The following is a 6,790-nucleotide window of genomic DNA, read 5'->3' as shown; positions in this document are numbered from 1 at the left end:
GGCCACAGGGAAGAAATAAATGGCTTGATTGCAGCCTAACGGGTCCCATCTGGGAGTTACAAGTGGGGTCAATCCCACCCAAATCACAAGACTGAGAATGAGGGAGGCATGGTTTCCCAAAGGAAACTTGGGGTCTTATTACTAGAAAGAAAAAGAGCAGATTCTGGGCATCAAACACAAGATGCCTTCTACAGTATCTTTCTTCTAATCCCTTAACTGGAATGAATCATAACTTGATTCAAACCTATCCCTTTTATCTGGATGTCATTTAGCTTTACACAGTTCTGCTATTTCTGATCAGAATAAGGAAGACAGAAAGGAGTGGAGAGGCTATGGTATTTAATATTCCTTTGGTTGTTCATGAATATTTCTACAGTTTCTAACAGCTGGTTGCTACTCTGCCCCCCAGAATCCCCTATAGCTCTTTTCTTTGAGCTGGAAGCTGATAGATAATACTCAAGTGGTATAGCCAGCAGAACTCTGGAAAATGCTTGCTCAGCAGGCAGGGAGGTAGCTTTTGCAGTTGGGGGGTGTTGGAGGGGAGACAGAGAGTAATGTCTCTGCGTTAGAGGAATTTCCTCTGACTTCTCTTCTGCTTCCATCCTCAGGCTACCTTGACTTACAGAGCTCTCAAATTCAGCATGCCCAACTCTGGGATTACCAGTTTTGCTCTTTAGTACCTCCACCTGCCTTTTACCTCTTAAGTACATTCTCGCTCCCACTTCCGCTGCCCTTGTCATACTTTGGACTGATGTGTGTCCCCTGCATCATTTCACTCACCTCCTAACTGCTTTGTGCCTATTTAACCTTTTCTAGCTCATCTTCACAGCTTGAGAGTTATCTCAGAAATATATACCTGCTCCTTTCCTGCTTACCTCTATCAGGGATTCCTCGCTCCTTTTAGATTATAGCGAGGGATAGAAGCCTTTCCCAGTATCTTCCCTGCCTCCCTCTGCAGTCACATCTCTGATATCTCCTCCTTCCCAGCTCACACTTCATCATGAAGCCCGGGCAGTTCTCGAATGTACTGCATTCTTCTACACCTTTGTAGCTTTCCACCTGCAGTTCTGACTGCCTGGAACACCTTCCTCCCAAGAGAAGTTCCTAGAATTTCTATTCTTTAGATTCTGCTCTACCTCCCCCAAAAAGCCTGCTTCTTTCTCCATGTCTGAACCAAGTGCCTCCCCTCTGTGACCCCACAACAACCTTCCTCATAATAGTCTTTACATTTGACTGTGAGCTTCTTGAGAGTAGGGGTAGTATGTTATTTCTCTCCCTTAAATGTATGGCTTTCCATCACAATTCAGTAGATGTTGGTTAAACCAAAGAGCTACATATTACTGTTGCAGGTGGAAATTTCCAAGATTGTAAATGCGCAACCTAAAACTCTGCAAAAAAGAACTTCTAAACATTACTTAATTCCAACTTTAACCAATGAATATATAAATGTATGAGAGTTATGACAAAAGGAAAACAATGGAATTATTTTGACTACTTCATTTCAAAGGGGAATATGTGATCTAGATTATGTTATAGAAACTGATACCTTCACAAAAGGGAAATTGTCAAATAGGAAATACCCTGAAGAATACACGTTGTATGCTTGACGATGGTATAGCTGATACAATAAAACTAGAGCAGTTGAGCTCCTTTCCAACTCTCTTCAGTGTAACAGAAATTCAACTAGAATAAAGATAGCATTCAAAAGACCGGGAGGGGGGACAGAGACAGATCTCTGTTGACATGTTCTGGGGAGGCCAAGGTGAGCAGACTTTAGAAATGTCTTTGGTCAACAAGAATCTGCTTAACGTCCTGGAGATGTGAAAAAAAGTTACACAAACTCATAGCTTCATATACTAAATTTGTTTTCCTATTCAGCCATTTAAACCATGAATTAAAAGAGCCCATAAGCTCCCAAAATGAAATGTGATGTTGGAAAAGATTAGGTGTCTAAGTAGGAGCTGAATTTAAGTGCTAACAACATTAAACTAAGAGTCAGTGAGAGAAAAGGACGCTTACCGTTTTACCTGACTTCTGCACCATTTATAGATACTTCCAATCCACTGAGTGGTTTTTATAATAGCGAATAAGTAGAAACCCACACAAAAGCTATCTTTAAATGCCATAAAGATGAGTAATCTAAAGATGAAGTGTTCAAAGTCATCTTTGCAACAATACATGGGCAAATTTTCCATGGTCTCATGAGGCAGCTTATGAAGGATTTAGATCTCTGTATCTCTAGTTAGAGATTCTGTCTAGAATTAAAAGAAGAGCTGAGATTAAAAAGTTATTTTTTTTCTGATAGTCATAAAATACTGGGAAATAAAAATGCTTTTACCCAAAACTATAATCATGTTATTACTGTTTTTCATGTTCTCATAATTATTGGTAATTTGCCATCACAATAGTTAAAATAAATTTTTATTTATTCCCTGGTTGACTTGGCATACTATTAGTTTCTCAATAAAGAAAGTGAAAAGGCCCATATGCTTGAGAGAACAGTCAAAGGCCTTGGAGTCAAACTGAACTGGGTTCAAATCTGAATTCATTCTCTTTGATTTGGAGCAAGTCATCTAACCTCCGATTATCTCTACATTTTTGAAATGGCGATAATTTCACAGTATGTTATGAAGACTATATGATAAAATAGACAAAAAAGGCTGAGCTCAGTTCCTATGTTATTCTTAAACTACCCACAGGGTGGGCCATCTTTTCAGCCTAGAACTTCCCTGGATGAGTGGGCAATAGCCTTACTGAGCAATCGAGTCCCTATGTGTCTCATGGAGAGGGTCTGAGGGTGGAGGACATAGGCAGAGCAGGCCTAAAAAGAGACAAAGATTGAAATCCAACTCATAAAAACAGATACTTAGTAATTCTTTAGAAAAGATGAGAATGGCCTTTACTGATAAAAATTTATGTTTCTAAAATGAAACAACCACTGGTAAAAAAGTGAGTTTGGCAAATAGGCAACTTTCCTTCCTGTGATACATGCATCATATAAACTACCATAAACACTAGGGAAATAACTGATCTCCATGAAGCAAGCAGACAGATAGCAATTATTCAGCACAATTCTAATCAGCCATTGTAATTCTTTCCATGTGGATCATTGATATAAGTCTCTGTAATAGGTTTCTATGGGTACCATAACGTATTACCACAAACTTAGTGGTTTAAAACAACACGAATTGAAGGGTGCCAGGGTAGTGCAGTTGGTTAAGCATCCTGTTCTTGGTTTCAGCTCAGGTCATGATCTCAAGGTCCTGGGATCAAGCCCCATGTCCGTCTCTATGCTCAGCACAGAATCCACTTGGGATTCCCCCCGCCCCTCCCACTCTGGTCTCTCGCTCTCTCTGAAATAAATACATACATCTTTTTAAAAAACACAAAAATTGATTATTTTACAGTTCTGTAGGTTAGGAGCTCACTGGGCTAAACTCAAGGTGTAAATAGGTTTATATTCTTTCTGCGGGTTCTAGAGGAGAGTTTGTTTCTTTGCCTTCTCCAGTTGCCTACATTCCTCAGCTTATAGCCCCTTCTGCCATCTTCACAGCCAGCAACAAGAGGCATTCCTTCTTATGTTACACCACGCTGACTTCCTCTTCTGACTCCTTCTTTCACTTTTAAGGATCTTTGTGACTACACGGGGTTTACCCAGCTAATGCCCTGATGTTAAAGTCAACTGATTAACAATACCTAATTCCATGTGCAACCTAATTCATCTTTGGCAAGTAACCCCACATAGTCACAGGTTCTGAGACGTAGTAGGCAGATATCTTTGGGGGAAGAAGGGTGGGCATTATTCTGCCTACCATAATCTCCAAGGAAGATCACCTCTGAATTATACACTATTAATCTCTGGCTGTAAATAATACACTGCAACTCACACATACCTTATTCATTCTCTTCCAATGATTCAAAAACAGTGGAATTCTTTCAGCAGCTTTAGCAAAGGTGTTTCCGTTTGGAGGCGCCTGGGTGGCTCAGTCGTTAAGCGTCTGCCTTCAGCTCAGGGTGGGGTCCCGGGGTCCTGGAATCCAGCCCCACATCAGGCTCCCTGGTGGGAGCCTGCTTCTTCCTCTCCCACTCCCACTGCTTGTGTTCCCTCTCTCACTGGCTGTCTCTCTATCAAATAAATAAAATCTTTAAAAAAAAAAAAAGGTGTTTCCTTTTGGTTTAACAAGTACAGAAAGAGACAATGCTCTGACAGTTAGAGTTATGTAACCAAAATCATTCCTGTTTATACTAGGCAGTGGAATTTTATTTTCTCTGATATCAGGCTTCCTTTGGCTACAGGAAAAATAGGGTATCAAAATTTAATATCCATGTCAATAAGCCATATATGGCTGTCTTCACACACCCCTGTAACTCACCATACTATTCAATCCTTTTTGCATCTAGAACTTCCTGGTTTGCCAAAGAGAAAAATATCTGTTGTGTTAGCAGTAAGTCAGAGTAATGACTTAGAAAGTGAAGCATAGTGTGGTTGGGATCTGAAAGCACAGAAACTGTGGGATGAATTTTGCTCTTAATAGACTTATCTAAACAGAATAATTGTGATTTCAAGCCTAAATACCACTACACATAAAAATACTTGGTTGCAAAAAATAAAAAATAAATACTTGGTTGCTTAGCTTCATTAGAAAAATTAAAATTATATAGAATGTCACTCCCCAAGAACATTTTAGGAAACTAAAGGTTTATGTAAGTTCATTGTCTAGATCAAGAAATGTAGATTAAGGGGCGTCTGGAGCCCAGGCAGGTAACAAAAGTAAATAGATGAGGCCAGGTGGGCACTGGGTATACTAGCACCTTTGTTGCCCCATCTGAAGACGTCAGCCACCACTCAGCTCTAACAGCTGATTTTTGGTTCATAAGATTGTCTGACATTTTTATAATTCAGAAAATACAATTTGATGTGGAAACATTCATATTTTCAAGGCTGACAACTTAACAATATACCGCAATCCTTTGACAGAGCAATAAAATACAGCCATGGACCGAATTTAGCTAATCAGCCAGTAGTTTGCACCTCTGAATCTAGATCAGCCAATCCTTAATAACTACCCGATACTTTACTTGATAAAATCAAGAGTGGTATAACTTATTGTCTAGCTGGATGCAAACATCAAAACATAGAAGAAATATGTGTGTACACAGATGAGGTAAGAGCCTTGGCATGCACCTAAGGGGCTCTTTGTTCCTTGTAGGGAACTGATTATGCCTTATGTTTTGTCATGGGCCCAGCACATAGCATAGTATCTGTCACATAATAGGCTTTAAATAAATGTTTGTTTGATTAATGAATAACTGAACTTTAAAGAAAATTTTGATTACTCTGAGGATTATACTCATAGTTGTTAACATAAAGAAGTTGTGACCTAGCCTTAAAATGTGGGGTTGACTTAGAAAGCAAGAACACTTGGAGTGCCTGGGTGTCTCAGTCAGTTGGACATTGGACTTTTGATTTCGACTCAGGTCATGATCTCAGGGTCATGAGATTAAGCCCCATGTTGGGCTCCACATTGAGAATGAAGCCTGCTTGGGATTCTCTCTCTCCCTCTTCCTCTGCCCTTCCCCCCACCTTGCGTGTGTGCACATGCACGCGCATGCTCTCTCAAAAAAAAAAAAGGAAGAACCCTTTATTAAGGGTTTTTATATATATATACTATTTATATATATATTTAGTATATATATATATATTTAGTATATATATATATTTAGTATATATATATATATATATATATACTAACAATTATTATGTTGCACTGACCAATAGGATCTTTTATAATATAATGCGGCAAAGCCAAATTTTAACTTGAAACTATAATGTAACAACAACTCAAACCAAGTATTTGTATTATATTTTTATGTTACAAAGTACTTTCAATATGTGATTTCTCTTATCACCAGCACATTTTTCTGAGGTAGACAGATATTATCTTCATTTTAAAGATAGGAAACTTGAACTACAAAGGAAGCTAAGTGATTTTGTACAGACTTGCAGAAAATTAGCTATAGAACTGAACTTAATCTTTCAGCCCCTGATCGTTCTCTCCTGATAAGGAGACAGTGTCGGTGTGACAATAAAGTATAGAATCAGATGAATTAAATATCTACAATGGCACCTTCATAAGCAGAATGGGAAGGAAAGTATCTCTGTGTGGTACCGAAGAGGAAGGCAAGAATAAGCGTAGAAGGAAAGTATAGTATTTTTCAAGAAGGCGTGTAGACATCAGGGTACCTTATTCATCATGACGCCAGCTGCATGCATGTTGGTTAAATCCTTCAGCAAAATGAAAGAGATCAACTTCACCTGTGTTGTTTCACTTGGAACACATTGCTCTGTAGTATTTTCATTTCCTATATATATTTGTCTACCCCACTAGAGTGGAAACATCATGAAGGTCAGAAGCTAAGACATAATAAGAGTTCTTAAGCACTCTCTACCCAGAAGAAATCAATTGAATATTTTGATTGGATAATGGGAAACATATATATTGGTGATAGTGGAGCGTAATGACTAAGAACACGGGACTTGAAGTGAGTAGATCTGTGTCTGAAACTACGCTCTGTCAATGTCTAGCTGTGCACCTTCGGTCCAGTTACTTCACCTCTACGAGTCACACTGCCATCTGTAGAGGGTGACTGATAAAACTGAACCATAAGTTTGTGGTGAGAATTAAATAAGTTAATGTTTGTAAAAACCAGCAGGATGGTGGGTACCTGACATACACTCAATAAATGTGTCCCTACGGCAACATACTGAAGTTTCAAGTTTGGGAAAGTG

Source organism: Ursus americanus, chromosome 1 (assembly GCF_024610735.1).
Source record: "Ursus americanus isolate L20-20 chromosome 1, mUrsAme1.1.p, whole genome shotgun sequence".
Lineage (NCBI taxonomy): Eukaryota > Metazoa > Chordata > Mammalia > Carnivora > Ursidae > Ursus > Ursus americanus.
Note: the sequence above shows the minus strand (reverse complement) of the source record.